The sequence below is a fragment of the Malus domestica genome, chromosome 03 (assembly GCF_042453785.1).
Source record: "Malus domestica chromosome 03, GDT2T_hap1".
Lineage (NCBI taxonomy): Eukaryota > Viridiplantae > Streptophyta > Magnoliopsida > Rosales > Rosaceae > Malus > Malus domestica.
The window spans coordinates 35,894,294-35,912,534 of NC_091663.1; the positions used below are offsets into that span (position 1 = coordinate 35,894,294).

Here is an 18,241-nt window from a genome sequence, read left to right on the forward strand (position 1 = left end):
ATAGAGAATGTGGTAGTCGGAAGTTTATTTATTTATTTTTAATTAGAGATATGTTGTGATTACATGACACATCCCGACCTAAAATCAAGGCATGTTGGCCGTCACGTGAGAGTGACGTAGCTATGTGCACAGTGCAGAAGCATTAAGGATATGAAATATACGAATAAATAAGAACCGAAAGCTAATTAATGTGCACTAATAAGCAGGAAGTGCTAGGAATGAGATACAAGTGTAAATACACCTAATCAGAGCATAGAAGTCTAGGTGCAGTCCAGTAGGACAAGTACTAGTTATACAGTACCAGAAGAAGTCCTACGAATATTATACTTTGTCAGAACCGCCAAGATCCACAAATGCCACCAACAGTAAGTCTACCTAAAACCTGGAGGAGCGCAAAACAGAAAGTGTGAGTGGGTAAAAACAAAACTTTTCAAAATCATTTCATTTACCAAATGCAAAGTGTGCGAGAAATTTTTTTATTTTTGTTTTTGAAATAGAAGGAGAGAGGAAGAGAGTGATAAAGAATGTGGGAGTGTGAAGTTTTTATTTTTTATTTTTAATTAGAGATATGTTATGATTACATGTAAGTGAGGTTTTGAAGAGAAAAAAAAATAGGAAAACTAATGAAAATGGCTTGAAAACTTTGAGTTTTAATGATAAGGACAAAATAAAGAGTAAAGTGAATAGTACCAGGTTTGACTTTTTAGTGTAAAAATTTGGTTTTTCGTTAAAGTGAACAGTACCGTGAGCTTTTCGTTAAAACTCCCAAAAAAAATAACAAAATTGGTTGTGTGAAATTACATTTTTGCCCCATATTTCTTATTCATGTTCTGTTTTAATTAAAGGGTTAAATTGATAATTTCATAGGGTTTTGGTTGACAATAAATGTTTTATTAATTGGTAGAGATTATGTGTCACTAATAAGAAACAAAAGAGTTAATCGACATTTAATGTATAATTCAGTCATCTACATATACTTGATGCATATGATTAAATGGTCTCTAATTTTATTGATTTTCTGCCTAAAATGATATTTAAATAATAACCAAGCCAATGATTAATGTCAACTATTAGTAGGCCAAAACAGGTTAATCAGAACTAGATTATAATACGGTGTGCGCGAAATAGGAGATGAATTTTTATGTACTGAATTATTGTTATTGTAGTGTCTTAAGCCAATAATATAAAGTCATATGAAGCTAATTGCCTAAAACATTGTCATGATAAGACACCTATTTCATTAATTTTTTTTTTGTATATGTTGGAGAATAGAATTCTACATCGGTCATATGACAAAATAATATACAATTAATATTTTAGAATTTCTACCCATAATATCATTGAAACCTTTTGTAATAAACCCAACGCTTGATAATAAATCAAGTTAGAATAATATTGGTGATGGAGAAATGTTAGAGCAGTTATACCATAGGCTATTGCCCGATGGACTGGCTCTCAAACAGGGCCAAAGAGCCCGAGTGGGGAGGTCGAGCTTGTGCTAGCGATGGAGCCCGAGTGGGCTCGAGGGAGAGGCCCGGTAGGAGTTGCCAGCCCGAGAGCCCTAAGGCTACGTGACGCAAGGCTGACGTCTGGGCGACGTTAGCCATCATCTCCTCTGCATTTCTGCCTTTCTGGCCTCCATATATTCCCGCAGACCCGGCTTTCCCTCTCACTCTCACTTCACACAACTCTTTCCTCATCGCATACATCTCGAGCGTCGGGAATAATCTCAATTCGATTGACACCAAGATCTTTATCTCCTCGATTAACCCGTTCGCTTGAATTTCAAGAACCCAATTTCTGCATCATCAGCATAAGCAGAGATGGCGGGCCAGTGTGAGAATAAGGTGGAGAAGTTTCAAACAGAGGAGGAAATGGCGGTGCATCTGGCGAAGTTTCAAAAGGAAGTGGAAGGTGGAGAAGTTTCAGACAAAGGAAGAAGTGGAGAAGTTTCCAAAGGAAAAGATAAATTAATAATATAATATTAATTTGTACAAAGTAAATAATATAATATTAATTATAAATTAAAACATAATAATATTTTATTAACTATTGCCAGGGCTATTCAATGTAGCGGTGGAGATGCAAAAGACAATTATTGTTTATTAAGGCAGTTACTGTTCACTAGGTGGATTAAATAGTAAATAGCCTGGGGGAACCTTTGCAACGGTGGAGTTTCTCTTAAGGGAAGTCTCTTAAAAGTTGAACTTTTATAAACTATCTGTCACCTCACATTAACGTCAATTCTCCTAGCAATATTATAAAATATTGTGTCACAAATATTCTTAACTTTCATAATTTTCTTTGTTTTTTAACACTCCAGCGTCTAAATCTATGTATTGATTAGGGGGAATAGAGTGTTTGTTTCGTTTGGAAGCTAATTTTTGTAGCATCTTGGGGGCCCCACCATCGTGTTTGGCCTTTTGTGCGTTAGGTCAACATCATCGAGGAACAGCGTTTGGCTTCTTCTGTCAATCTCGTCAATCCCACTAAGTTAGAGAGAGAGAGAGAGAGAGAGAGAGAGAGAGAGAGAGAGAGAGAGAGAGAGAGAGAGAGGTGAATTATTATTTCAATTTTTGTTGATAATTCCAATGGATTTAGATTTTTATTATTCGGAATTCGACATATTTAAATTGTATTAACGAAATTATGTCGTCAAAGTCTTAAGATATTGAATCTCGATGAATGGAGTTCATGATTTTGAGTCTTACTCTTCATTATATATAAATCAACACATTAATCATCTTCATTAACGGTGAATTATTCTATCAATTTGCCTAACGAGCACATCTCAAATTTGAGTAACATTTGCTAAAAGTTGAGAACAATATATAATTGTGAGGTTTTATATTTTATATAACTTATCTCATCATCACTTTTTAAAAAAGAAGACCAGCTGGTGACTTCATCAAGACACTCCAATATTTTGAGGGGCAATAAGACTCGTATATGCATTTCAGCCTCTCCCTAGCAATCATTGTGTGATTCATCAGCTCAAAAATCGAACCTATGACATGTTATGTGCAATACGAACCTAAAATTCATTGCTAACTACCAATACGTAACTTTGTTGTAAGTGTACTCATTAAGATGGTACATAACTTGTTGTAAGTGTGTTATCTCGATATAAAAATGTTATGCAAGTAGTTTGACATATATTAATCAACTTCTTGTGTGGCATGCCTCTATTTGTGTTAATTAGATGTTAATCATGGGCCGGGTTCAATTTGAATTTCGAACTCCACAAACCTAGCTCATACTAAATTTAAAGGAAAACTAATGAAAATTAATTGAAAACTTTGAGTTTTAATGATAAGGACAAAATAAAGGGTAAAGTGAATAGTATCAGGTTTGACTTTTTAGTGTAAAAATATGGTTTTTCGTTAAAGTGAATAGTACCGTAGATTTTCGTTAAAACTCTCTAAATTTAATTGAATTTTTATCATAAATAGGAATATTTACCCGTTCCTTGTAGGTAGAGGAACAAAGAGAAAGACCTATTGAATGTTTTTATTTAATTTTTGGTCAATCTACACGAGAGCATGTTTGAGTCAATGGTATCCTTTGTATACGGTCATACGTGTATAATTAAAATTTTCTATTATTTGTTATAATATATATATATATATATATATTTATATCATACTTTAGAAAGCAAAACAAAACTTTTCGTAAAAAAAAAAAAATTAGGCGTGGAAGAAGGGTTTGAAGTGAGAGACATGGGGTCAAAAAAATATTTTCAATTTTTTGTTTAATTATTAATTTTCAAATTTTTTTATTGACAAACAAAGTACTATTCATAAATAGTTTAGATAATAATTTACAAAAAAAATTATTAAAAAAATGGATAATTTATTTATATACTTCTCACAGAAAGAGGACAAACAAAAAAAAAAGAAAAATGCCTTTGTTTTGCACATACAAACCCACATTTCAATCATTTCATGAGAATTTAAAGCAAAATAATGAGTTTCTATGCGTGCTCTTATTTAATTAGAATTCAAAACAAACGAGTTGTCTCATATTTGCTATATTTTATGAGCAACAAATAATTAAGAACGTGAAAGATATTCTACATGCAACAAATACAAAAAACTTTTTCTCCGTCCAATGGCGAATGAGGATTCCCTCTCCTCCCCTCACAGTTTTTTTCTCTTCTTTCTCTCACTACTTTTTTTTCGTCTTTCTCTCTACAACAAATTGGGAAGTAAAGAGAAGGGAAAAAAATATGAGGGAAAAGAATTCTTGTCTGAAATATACATGTAAAGGTTTTACGAGGATCCTCTGGATGTTTGGTACATGTCTTTTTTGTGCACACCAAGTGTTTGACAAAATGTTTCTCGCAAGCTGCATTAACACTCAACAAATTCTCTCAATAGCACTCGTCAGATTGCCTCGGCATATGTCAATATCTTCTCAAATGTGTGCAACTTGATTCGGTTGATGACAACAAACCCACCAATTGCTCGCCTAAATGCCTCCATGAATAAACTATCTTTTTGCGCACTTCTCACTATGTTTTCTAGATCTGCCACTGTCTCCGTCGTGATAGTGTACCATTCATATTCATTGCATTTACCTCCTAAATTGACACAAAGACAAATCCATCATGTACAACGAATGAGGGTTTTAGATGATTAGTTGTGATTAATTAGGATAAGTAAACAACCTATAACATATAAGAATGTACATGGTATGTGAATGAATGTAAACTGTGGGGTGACTAGATTCTGTCTGAAGTAAAACAAGGACCACGCGTCATGTTTGTGTCTGAATGCGTTTTCCCCAAACAAGGACCACGCTTTATTTGTTGAGTTTTACCAAACGTGTTAACAATGCATTAATTTTCTATACATGAATATGTTTACACTAAGAAGTGAGAGAATAAAATATTACAGGGTGATTTAGTAGTTGTGGACGAATTTCAAACTCGAATTTTGCACAACACATTTTGGGTTTGATTCTTAACGTCGGTGAATCCCACAATGATGGCTAGGAGGAGGCTCAAATGTCTATGTGAGTCTTCTTGGCCCTCAGAAATGTAGACTTTTAGGGTGAAGCCACCAACTATTCTCCTTTTTAAAGAAATAAATCAATTGGTATTAAACTCGCAATTCAAAAAATTTGAACTAAAGACTTCAAAATTGCAAGCGAAAAAAAATATTAATAAACTATAATATTAAATGGCAACAACGCATTAATCTTCTTAGGCTTATTATTGGATATATAGTAAAGTCCCCAATGGACCAAAAGCTTAACTAATAGCACTTTATAATCTAGGTCTAGTTAAAACATTATTGTGAGATTTGTGCTAGCATCAGTTACGCATAGACGTCACGTGATCAATTGTTATTGAACCACATGTTCATGCTTGATTAACACTAGCATCTTTTTTGTTCCACAAGAACATGAGAATCTATGTAAATTATTTACGTGTTTAATTTACAGTTACACTTAAAGCTTTAGTTAATACAAGGTAAAGCAACAATTTGATGAACTAGAAAATTAAGTCTGTTGTAAAAATTGTGGAAATGTATGCCCATACGTTTTAGCTAATAGTGAGGAAGACTTGAAAATAGTTGTGTTGTTGTTGATATGTGAGGTTTTTCAAAAGACAATCATTTCATTTTTTGTAAACCTTCACGGATAGGACTCTATATAAAGATTACTCTGTGTGTGATCACAATACACAACAATGAAAAGAAGTGAAAGCAATAATATCAGTACCTCTCATTTCCTCTTTTTATCCGCAATCTTTTTGTATTATAGTTACAAAACTAAACAGTGTGATATTTTACACCTGCTTCGCTTATATCCTTAACAAAGATTTCTTACTTTTGCTTATTTATAACGAAGTGGCTAACAACTATCATTCACGAGAATCGTCCATAACGATCAAGGTTGAACAATCATCGATTCTTTTGGCCATGTGCATTTACGAATATAATTGTACTTGTCAACAGCTTATTTAAAAATCATCCTATTTGTGGCTTCTTGGTTAATATTTGTAGCTGTATGCATATATAATTATACATTAATCTCCGACATTGCTATAGAGTGTTATTGTTCACATGTGACATGTCACACTCGTCGAATACAATTTTTTGTTTCGGCAAGTGGTTGTCGAATATAATAATATAGGCCTCGGGGGAGAAGGTTGACATAGTGTGTACTACGTCCCAAAACAGTTATAGATGACTAGACGAAAGCATGTGTTAGTCAACCCAAATTGGGATAAGGAAAATTTTATTTGAATCTATGTAATTTATTTCTACACTCAATTTAAATTTAAATTGTTAATTGTCTATTTTATCCTATTGCATAATTATTATTAAGTATAAAATGAAATTAATAATAAAATTCAAATTTATCAATAAACCCATTAAACCATATCATAACTTCTTGTTTATCCTACGTTCATTCTAGCTAAAACCCTAAGGGCGTTTGTTGTACCGAACTGGACTAGTTTCAGGGACAAAACTGGACTGGCTTAGACTAGACTAAGCTGGACTAACTTAGTGAAGTGTTTGGTGTAGTGTCGGACTAAAAAGCAGACTAATTAATAAATTATAATATTATATTTATATCTATCAATATTTTATGTATCTATTAATATTTTATCTATTTTATTTTTAATTTATTTTTTTCCTTTTGGATTCTCTTCCTTTTTTCTGGAAACATTCACCATTTTCCCACCATTCTCCCTCGTTTTCTCCGCCACACCGTCTCCCTCTCATCCCTCTTTTCTTCCCCCTTTTTCTCCCTGTTTTCTTCTTCAACGGAGGAAGCTGTGCATTTTACGCCTAATTTGGATCAAAGACCAATAAGTCTTTCTTCTTGTTCCTCTAACCAAAGATAGCTCTCTTTTTCACAAAAATCCCAAATCAAGGTAACAGATTTCTGGGTTTCTGGAGAAGAGCATTGTGGATTTCTGGCGGTCTTTCGTTTTTTGCCTACAGATTTTTGAAGAAGTGCACAGCAACCCAAGGTAATAGATTTCTAGGTTTATTGCAGATTTTGATATTTTCTATATTTGGGATTTATAAGGTTTAATCTTCGAATTGAAGTGTTGTGTATGGTGTGGATTAAGCTTATTGGAAGCTTAACTAAATGAATTCATCTTTGAAGCAAATAGGGGGTTGGGTTTGCGGGACGAAATGGGCAGAGCCGTTTCAGATTTGGTGACTGGAGAAGAGGACGGAAGGCATGATTTGGTAACTGGGTTCGTGGGAAGAAGGAGATCCGGGATGCATGCTTGCAGACGACGTGGGTGCTAGAGACGGGATTAGCAATCCGCCAGTTTTCTAGGGGACCATCTAAGAACAGCTAGTGAAGCTTTTAGTCGGTGCGAGTCCAACTTAGTCTCATTAAAGGCAGTCTTTGTTTGCACCAAACACGGGCTAGGACTCCTACATAAGGCAGTCCAGTCCAGTAAGACTTAAAGAGGCCAAACAAACGTGCCCTAATAGGTCTTGTAGAGAAAAACAAACTTTTTTTTTATGGATGGTGATTTTGAAGTTTTGAATCCTCAAACTAAGGTATGACTCAATTTATGAATATTTTGTTTGTTTGATTCAATTTTTTAAAAGTTTAGAAGATGAGGATTTGGGTTTTAATTTTTTTCATCAATCCCGAATGGTTTGTTAAACTTCCTGCAATTGGAAAATTCTAAGGAAAAACTTCTTACCAATATTATTAGATTATAAACTTCCTTACTTGTTGATAAATATAAGGGGATGAATTGTTTGCTTATGCACATCAGTAGAAATAAAAAAGGTAAATGTTTGGGTTTGGTAGCAGAAAAAAAAAAAAAAAAAGTTGCCATGGAAATGCTATTAGGAAGAGGGGTGGGGCAATGACGCCTCTTTTTTTTTTTTTTTTAATTCAATTACAGATGTTATTTTATAAAGGGAATGGGTGTAAAGATAACTTAACATTTTGAATTGGGTTTGAGATGGTAGTTTTGGTAATAAATTTGGGTTTAAATAGAGATTAATTCTTTAATAAAAAACAATATGGGTGAAGAGAGTAAGTTGGGTGTAGAAAGAGGTTACATGGGTTCAAATAAAATCTCCGTTAGGATAATTTATTAGCCATTTACAAGTGAACATATCATAATGTCTATATGTCTCATAAGAAAATAACAGAGTATCCAACTTGCTAAAAAAATAAGAAGAATATAATACTTTTCATTTACAAGTGAAGAATAATACTACTTACAAGGAATTACTGGAAATTCTCCCCTTTTGGTTTCACTTAAGCAGTTGACGCAATCCAAGATGAAGAGGAAGCTAAAGGACTCGCCAACGCTCGTGAAAACCTGGGTTTGGGAAGCTCGATCAACCCTTGCTCTAATAAAGATGAGATCTTATGTGTTTTCATGCCCCTTCGATAAATGGACAACTTCCTTGGAGAACTGGCCATTCAACAAGGAGATTTTGGAATTGCAAAACAAGAAACTCACGCCCAGTAGAGCTACATGCGTTCAGAGTTGTGGCTAGCAGTCAGACTCTATTATGGATTCTGGACCACATTCTTCATAGAGCCCTCTTATCTCTTCCTTGTGGATAATTGTAATGTATAAATTCATTGTATTTGTTAATAAAATAAAATAAAAACTTTAGGTAACAAAATTTTTCCCACATAGATTGATCCTTTTGCTACACAACGATAAATTATATTAAAGGGTGGGTAATGGAAGAAGTCACACAATGGACTCATCATAATAATGTGTCTTGAACTCGCCCTCTATTGGGAAGTAAAGAGAAGGGAAAAAAAATATGAGGGAAGAGAATTCTTGTCTGAAATATACATGAAAGGTCTTACGAGGACCCTCTGGATGTTTGGTAAATGTCCTTTTTGTGCACACCAAGTGTTTGACAAAATGTCTCTCGCAAGCTGCGTCAACACTCGACAAATTCTCTCAATAGCACTCGTCAGATTGCTTCGGCATATGTCAATATCTTCTTAAATGTGTGCAACTTGGTTCGACTGATGACAACAAGCCCACCAATTGCTCGCCTAAATGCCTCCATGAATAAACTATCTTTTTGTGCACTTCGCACTATATTTTCTACATCCGTCACTGTCTCCGTCGTGATAGGGTACCATTCATATTCTTTGCATTTACCTCCTAAATTGACACAAAGACAAATCCATCATGTACAATGAATGAGGGTTTTGGATGATTAGTTGTGATTAATTAGGATAAGTAAACAACCTATAACATAAGAATGTACATTGTATGTGAATGTGAATGTAAACTAAGGGGTGACTAGATTCTGTCTTAAGTAAAACAAGGACCACGCGTCATGTTTGTGTCTGAATGCGTTTTCCCCAAACTTTTTATCCGTTGAGAATATAAGGCCAAGGGCGGACCACGCTTTATTTGTTGCGTTTTACCAAACTGTTAACAATGCATTAATTTTCTATACATGAATACGTTTACACTAAGAAGCGAGAAAATAAAATACTACATGGTGACTTAGTAGTTGCGAAAAAATTTCAAGCTCGTATTTTGCACGACACATTTTGGGTTTGATTCTTAACGTTGGTGAATCCCACAATAGTGGTTAGGAGGAGGCTCAAGTGTCTATGTGAGTTTTCTTGACCCTCATAAAGGTAGACTTTTAGGTCGAAGCCACCAATTATTCTTCTTTTTAAAGAAATAAATCAAGCAATTCACAAAATTCGAACTGAAGACTTCAAAATTGCAAGCGAAAAGAAATACTACTAAACTATAATATAAAATGGCAACAACGTATTAATCTTATTAGGGTTATTATTGGATGTATAGTAAAGTCCCCAATGGACCAAAAGCTTAATTAATAGCACTTTATAATCTAGGTCTGGTTAAAACATTATTGTGAGACTTGTGCTAGCATCAGTTACGCATAGACGTCACGTGATCAATTGTTATTGAACCACATGTTCATGCTTGACTAACACTAGCATCTTTTTTGTTCCACACGAACATGAGAATCTATGTAAATTATTTACGTGTTTAATTTACAGTTACACTTAAAAGCTTTAGTTGATACATGGTAAAGCAACAATTTGATGGACTAGAAAACTAAGTCTGTTGTAAAAATTGTGGAATGTATGCCCATATGTTTTAGCTAATAGTGAGGAAGACTTGAGAATAGTTGTGTTGTTGATATGTGAGGCTTTTCAAAAGACAATTATTTCATTTTTGTAAACCTTCACTGATGTGGCTCTATATAAAGAGCATTCCATATGTGATCATAATACACAACAATTAAAAGAAGTGAAAACAATAATATCAGTATTCCTCCCTTCCTCTTTTTATCTGCAATCCTTTTGTATTATAGTTACGAAATTAAATAGTGTGATATTTTACACCCGCTTCGCACATATCCTTAACAAAAATTATCTCTCTAACTTTTACCTATTTATAACAAAGTGGCTAACAACTATCAGTCACGAGAATCGTCCATAACGATCAAGGTTGAACAATCATCAATTCTTCTGGCCATGTGCATTTACGAATATAATTGTACTTGTCAACAGCTTATTTAAAAATCATCCTATTTGTGGCTTCTTGGTTAATATTTGTAGCTGTATGCATATATAATTATACATTAATCTCGGACATTGCTATAGAGTGTTATTGTTCACATGTGACATGTCACACTCGTTGAATACAATTTTTTTGTTTCGATAAGTGGTTGTCGAATATAATATAGGCCTCGGGGGTTAAGGTTGACATAGTGTCTACTATGTCCCAAAACAGTTATTTATATGACTAGACCAGAGCATGTGTTAGTTAACCTAAATTGGGATAATTTATTAGCCATTTACAAGTGAACATATCATAATGTCTATATGTCTCATATGAAAGTAACGAAGTATCCAAGTGAAGAAGAATATTAATTACAAGAAATTAATGGAAATTCTCCCCTTTTGATTTCACTTAAGCGGTTGCCGCAATCCAAGAGGAAGAGAAAGCTAAAGGACCCACCAACGCCTGTGAAAACTTGGGTTTGGGAAGCTCAATCACCCCTTGCTCTGATAAAGATGAGTGTTTATGTGTTTTCACGCCCCTTCAATAAATGGACAACTTCCTTGGAGAACTGGCCGTTCAACAAGGAGATTCTGGAATTACGAAACAAGAAACTCACGCCCAGTAGAGCTATATGCGTTTAGAGCTGTGGCTTGCAGTCAGACTCTATTATGGATTCCTGACCACATTCTCCATAGAGCCCTCTTATCTCTTCCTTGTGGATAATTGTAATGTATAAATTCATTGTATTTGTTAAAAAATAAAATAAAAACTTTAGGTAACAAAATTTTTCCCACATAGATTGATCCTTTTGCTACACAACGATAAATTATATTAAAGGGTGGGTAATGGAAGAAGTCACACAATGGACTCATCATAATAATGTGTCTTGAACTCGCCCTCTATGGGAGTTAATTTTAAAATCTTTAACTTACAAGTAAAAATAAATATCACTAGACCATAACACCAGTGACAATATTAAGAACATTATATTTTTTAAGAAAAGATTTTGACTTTCTTTTTTTTGAGGGTTTTAAGTTGCTTTAAATTCTCATTTATTGTAATGCATTAGATAAAACAATTAGTAACATGGACAGCTCTTGGAAACTCACAAACTCTACCTCTGAGATAATATAAACATATGTTTATGGATTAATCTTTGTTTAGCTTGTATAAACTATAGATTATGGATTGGATTGAGTCAGAGTACACATTGCTAAAGGATAACTTAACTAAAATTAGCATTGAATAATTTCCAATTGGATTAAAATAATTAAAAATTATGATCAAATGTGATGATGGCATGGATGGTGAATTGATGAATGAAAAAATAAAATCAAGCAAGGAATCCGACTATGGCGACGATGATGTGGTTCCCTACTTTGAGTACAAGGCATGTGTGTAGTGTATACATATAATATATGAGAGACAATTTCAGCTTAATTTCAGCTTAAGTTTTTTTTTTTTACTAGAAGCGATAGTAGAATTTCATTACTGAATCACAATTACAAAGAGTCCACAACAATTACAAGAGTTGCCACATGGGTATAATCTCTGGTGACCAAATAAATTGATTTGGAGGTAATTCGCACGAACTAGAGTTAATAATAACCTCCTAATTGGCAACCACAACTGCACACGCATTAGCACAAGTATTGACGTACAAATCTGCCACAAAGACGGCAGACGGACCAAATTTATATTGCAGCCCATGTAATGTCACTGCCAAAACAAGCGAGACCACATCAAAACCATCATTTGGCAAAGTGAGGCCACAATGAAAACCCAAGTCTAACAATCGGGGTCACATCAAGACACCACTCACAAACTGGCCACATCACTCGTAAGGTGAGATATTATCCATTAGAAGTTGTACAAACAAACCGACACTAAAACTACACATATATGAGAAAATGAAATCCTCTGGTAGGCTTGATTCCATCCATTGACCCCTCACCACTTGCAACTAGTGCAAGTCCACTGCAACACGCGAGTCAAGGCCGCTAGAGGAAGGCGGAGCCACCACTAAACAGTTGAGAAGAGCAACAAAACATGGAAAAGCAAGCCATAGGGGGAGGATTTGACTCACTAACAACAAAAAACACCAACCCAAACCCGTAGATCTAGTTCGAAAACAGGGGAAAAGCCCTATACGAGAATAAATCTCAAGAAATGGGTCGAAGGCATGCATCTATAAATTTAACAGGTTGAGTTCGGGTGACTCATTAAAAAATCAATTTGTGGTCAATCCAACCAAAACCCAACTAAACCCGACCATTTGCCAGCTCTACGAAAATATCATCATTGTTTTTGCCTCCTTTCACATTTTTCATTTTTCATTTTTCATTTTTCACATTTTTCCTTGTTTCTTCTTTGGGCTAAATGTGAAAATGAAAAATGCAGTGGAGGTCTTTGGTAATATGGAAAAGAGCAAATTAGCAAAATATAAGTTGGTGGTTTTGTTGGTAAGTCCGTTTAGTTGTGTCCCTTATCAAATCACAAGGCTTTTCAATGTCGGGTTTTATATTCGATTTGAAAGCTTAAGGCCCTTTTGTTTTTGGAAAAAGAGATTGCAAATATAATTATTGAAGAAAGACTTTTCTAGAGCGGTTTCAGATCACCAAACGCTTTCAGATAATCAAGAGCGCTTGTGATGAAAAATTCAATGTGTTTATAGGTTAAAAAAACATTTGAAGGTAGAATCACCTCCATATACTTATTTTAGGAATTACTTGCATTTTTAATACAAACACTTAATACAATGTCATGTGAAGAGTCTTACACTTAATCTTGAATTAATGTTTCATGACACCGCCAACTCTTTCCGCGTGATTTTGTATTAGTGATTTAAAAAGTCATGGTGGTTATTAATCTGTTCTACCTAAATTATTCTCTTGTTTAAGATGGGCCTGGTCCTCAGTAAGTGGGTTTTGGGTGCAATTTTTGCGTAGGTTACAGTAGCTGATTACAGGAAGTCCAAAGGCCAACACAAGAGCCCCAACCTCTCATGTCACTTGTTTTCTGATTGCTTCTCCTTCCATCTACTCCTGCCTACCACCACCAATACTTCGTCACAAACCGAGAACAAGACGTGCTTGGCGCTTGCGGTGGATGAGACCGCGGTGGTTCACTTCCAGCTGTGGGGGAGCGAGTGCGATGCCTTCGAGCCCGGCGACATCGTCCACTTGAGCAACGGCATCTTCTCTTACGTCAGGAGCAAACTTTTGCTGAGGGCAGGCAAGAGAGGCAAAATTCAGAAAGTTGGGGCTTAGTGCCTTTTTTCACTATCAAACGCTTTGTTTTGTAGAGCAAGGCAACTCCACTGCTCCAACCTTTTCATTTTATATGTTTGGTTTTATTTAGTTTTATTCTACTTCCATCTAAACTACGGAGCGGAGATCCGAACATAAAGTATTTGGTAACATGATAAAGAGCAAAACCTTAAAGTTGGCGGTTGTTGGCAAGTTAGTTTGGGTCTATCCTTACCAAACGTCGAGACTTTAGAGCTCATCTGATAACTATTTCGGTTTTAGTTTTTATTTTTGTATTTGAGACGCCTAGAAAGTGTATAGCAGAAAAGAAGGGAGAAGAAGGGTGGCAAGAGGGACACGAAAGAAACAAAGAATAATGCATGAAACCAAAAGTTTCAAAGTAAAAACAACTCAAAATTGTTTTTGAGTTTTGGTTATCAGTTTTCATCTTTCCTTGTACAATTTTCTACATTTCTCCTACCGTCCTTTATTTCTAGCACAAAATGTAAACAAAAAATAAAAATGAAATCGTTATCCAACGAGGGCTAATAATAGGCTTTATAAATCAATTTGCAAGCTTAAAAAGGCCATTTGTTTTGGGACACGAGTTTGCAAATTACAGCAAGTAGCCTGATCAAGATGGGAGAGAGGCAATGTGAATATTAGAGAGGTGGTACGATAGTTTTGTGATATTTTTAATACTTTTTATTTTCGATAAAAAAATAATTTTTACACATTTTTATTATCTTTTTGCACACACTTGCTCATTTACGTTCGTTGATTTCTTTAGGCCCGTTCCTAGCTTTTGCCTCGCTCTCAGGTTGGCCCTTCTACTTGACTAAGTAGTATTCCACTCATGCAGTGGGTGTACGGGCTAGCCCATGGTGCGGTCAGCTATGATATACTCAACTTCTTATTTAAAAAGGTTATCTAAAACATCTGGTGGTGCCCTCGTGGGTCCTCCTTAGGGCGGCTTGGTCTAATCGAAGTCAACTGACTCACATGGAATACGGGGTGAGTTTTCATCGAGCCGATCGCATTTGTTTAATTCAAAAGCTAAAAATGTATAAAAGAAAAAAAAATGAAAACTAATGAAAAGGGCTTGAAAACTTTGAGTTTTAATGATAAGGACAAAATAAAGGGTAAAGTGAATAGTACCAGGATTGACTTTTTAGCGTAAAAATGTGGTTTTTCTTTAAAGTGAACAGTACCGGGAGCTTTTCGTTAAAGTTCCCGAAAAAAAATGCAGAAATCACTTTGCTTTTGAGAAATATTGAAACATTTTATAACGAAAAAATAATCAAGAACATGCCAAACATGCTTTTCAATGTTTTCACATTAAGCCGAAAGTCACTACCTCATCAGAAAGAACAAATACGAAATGCAACAATACAAAACCAGCTGCAAGATGACCACTCATTTTTGTATTTTATATGCTAAATATATTATAACGATAGGCTTTGTTTAATAAACAAAAGAAAAATATTTTTTCTTTTTTTAATCTTAAATGGTCTTTGAAATTAGTTTAACTCTTCACTTTGATCATTGAGATTTAAAATCAATAGAAGGGTCTATGAGATTATCCAACGTCAATTATTTTAGTCATTTTGTGAAAAATCTCTGTTAAATTGAAGAAACAACCAGTTTAAGGGATGGGTTGATTTGACAAAAATACCCTTGTTTAACGGGGATTTCTCACAGAAGAATAAAAATGATTGATAGTGGATAATTTCAGGGACTACTTCTATCGATTTTAAGTTTCAAGGAATGAAATGAAGAGTGATGACAATCTTATAAATCATTTTAGAAAATAATCTTCTTAATTAGACAGAACACCCAATGAATGGTCCATTTATATGTATATTCTTTATCTTTTATTTAGGTGGCTCTTAAGAAATGACAGCATCTTATTAGATTTAATACATAAATTAATCCATAATTAAACCATATTTCTCATTAGTCAAAGGGCAATAATTGTCACATATATTTATAGATATGAACTTTAAATATGTGGTCACTTTACAATTTTTGAAAGATATAGGTGACATTAATATAGCCTTTTAACTTAGAACATCCAACAGCCTAACTCTAAATGAGCTCATTTGGCTTATTTTAATAAAAAAAAAGTAGCAAAAGCTAAAGCCTAATAGACTAACACAAGATACCAACGTTTCAATTAGAATATAATAAAATTTACGTTTGAAAAAAAAAAAAAAATACCAACAGACTAGCTACGTAAACAAAAAATTTAGATTGATGAATAGTGCCTTGCGAACTTTAGCTAGGAAGATAGAGAAAGTTAAATTTTTGCTAAATATTAAAAATTATAAAATTTACACTGTTTATTGTTTGCGTCTGCTACGATAGACTCGGTGGTGGTGGTCAGGTGCTACGGCAGATCGATGGTGGTGGAATTGATGTTATGTACAATGGGCAATGGGCAATGTCACTTTAGTGGCAGGGCTGCTACGACTGGCGGATGTTGAAGAATCTATGCGAGTGGTGGGTCGGCATCTATGGAGGTTGTCGGGCATCTAGTGGTCGTTGTTGTGTGGTTGGAGAGAGAGATGAGAAGTAGACGAAGAAAAGAGACAAGGTAAGGTGAAAGTGTTGGGTGCAGTGCCGGATCCAACAGAAGAAAATAAGCTTGGATTGTTAAGTTTAGGAAAAAATAATATAAAAATATTATAACTTAAGTTAAAATAGTTAATATTGTTGGAAGCGGTGGATCAACCCTTTTAATATAGGAAAGGGATCCGGATCCATTCCACTTAATTCATTAAGTTCGGAAATTCGGACCATTAAAATTTGATCCAACTTTTAAAGTGGATCCTTATTTGTAGCCGTTAGATCAAATTTCAACGGACGACTTGTTGAATTATGAGGAAGGGATCCAGAGAGGATCCCTTTCCTTTAATATGTTGGATCTTTTGATTCTTGATATTGGTGGATCATTAAGCACTTGCAAATCAGATATAGTTTGTATGAAGCACCAAAATTAATATGGAATTAAAACTAATCTGGGGGATAAGTCAGATCCCATTTCACAATGATCCAACAGCTTCCAAAGGCGAGCCTATCGTTATCAGCTGCCTCTCTACTTGTTGAATTCTTAAGCAAATATGACCTCACTTTGTGGAGATTGCGTGTGAAAACGTGGAGGCTACAAGGAAACCTACCACTTGGGTCATCTAGTTCAAGTTTCAATTCTTTAATAGTATCTTAAATCGAACAACTTAATAATTTATATATCTTGAATTTCCTTTCTCGTACAATAATTCGTGATTAATTTCAAATATTAATACACTGACGTTTTGATTGTATGTAAGTTTTTTTTCAAGCTAACTAAAGATGATCATGTGCTAAACTTCATATGTTATTGTTGACCCTAAAAACTACCAAGTCTACGTGGCACGCATACCGAGTAATCTATGAGCTAACTACGTTCTTCGGCTGAATGTGGGGCGTGCCAACTCGACGGCCGAGCTTGGCCGATGAGTAAATGTGTTGACGTTGCGTTGGGTGCGCGGCTGACTTCGTCTTGCGATTACAACCGAGGAAGGAACACGTCTCGGCCTCTTGGGTTCTCGAACCTGAAGACAAGGCGGCTATTATTCTTACGAAGTTCACAAATTGTCGTCGTCGGATTCGGTCACAGTGATGGTATTCGTCAGAGTAAACTCACGCCGAATCGACACCAAAGTGTAAGGGCACAAATACTCAAAGCGGATATAAGTCTTAACGGTAAAAGTGGTTCGGTCGTCGAAATGCCAAACTCTAAATCCCACTTTAGAGTATCCAATCATAAAATAACTCGGCGTGCAATGTGCCGAGCCCAATAAATTGTAACACCTCACTTCGCCGAGAAGGCTGATGAGATGACCTCGACCAATAAGGATTCAGAAACCCTTCTCAATCGAGACTTGGATAGATAACTAGTCGCCCTCGACGCAGTGCTGTTTATGCCAACTGAAGATGTTGCGAGATCGGCTGATTCTACGGCGACAGTGTTGTTTATGCCAACTGAAGATATCACTGGTTGCCTTCACAGTACTGTTTATCCAAACTGAAGGTATGTCGGCGAAAATAGATGAGAAAAAAATCTCAAGGTTGTTGAGAGAATTTGCGCATGGCAGTTGTGTGTTGAGTTGGAGGGGCTTTTCAACATTGCACCGAGCCTTGTATTTATAGTATGCATATTTTCTGCTCGGCAAGGTTTGACAATATTTGTAAAGTCCAACTGCAACTCAAACTTGTGAAAAGAAATTTGATCCATATCAAAGGGCTATCCTTCAGACTGACGTGCCTTCTCAAACAAATCAAAAGCCTATCAAGACTTATCACATCATCTGACCAAATAGTGATAACCACTATTATATATATATATATATATATATATAATAATAATAATAATAATAATAATAATAATAATATAGTAGATATTTGAGAGACTTTCGCACGCACGGCA

The 18,241-nt window shown here is 35.0% G+C and overlaps 3 long non-coding RNA genes across 5 annotated transcripts; 1 reads left to right on the forward strand and 2 right to left on the reverse strand.

The window, feature by feature from the left end:
- Positions 1 to 4,763: 4,763 nt before the first annotated feature.
- On the reverse strand, positions 4,764 to 8,360 carry LOC114824071 (uncharacterized). The gene is made up of 2 exons (XR_003772314.2): positions 8,221 to 8,360; positions 4,764 to 5,075 (listed from the first exon to the last, which is right to left on the reverse strand). It is a non-coding gene; the product is annotated as an uncharacterized lncRNA (long non-coding RNA).
- LOC114824070 (uncharacterized) lies at positions 5,688 to 8,642 on the forward strand. Of its 3 annotated transcripts, none has more exons than XR_003772313.2 (3): positions 5,688 to 6,988; positions 7,091 to 7,538; positions 8,262 to 8,642. It is a non-coding gene; the product is annotated as an uncharacterized lncRNA (long non-coding RNA). The 3 variants fall into 3 exon arrangements; XR_011579550.1 differs by having other exon boundaries at positions 6,680 to 6,988; positions 7,068 to 7,538; XR_011579551.1 differs by having other exon boundaries at positions 6,695 to 6,988; positions 7,129 to 7,538.
- Positions 8,643 to 8,840: 198 nt separating this feature from the next.
- LOC139194578 (uncharacterized) lies at positions 8,841 to 11,146 on the reverse strand. Its single transcript, XR_011579552.1, has 2 exons — positions 10,898 to 11,146; positions 8,841 to 9,133 (listed from the first exon to the last, which is right to left on the reverse strand). It is a non-coding gene; the product is annotated as an uncharacterized lncRNA (long non-coding RNA).
- Between the last annotated feature and the right edge of the window lie 7,095 nt (positions 11,147 to 18,241).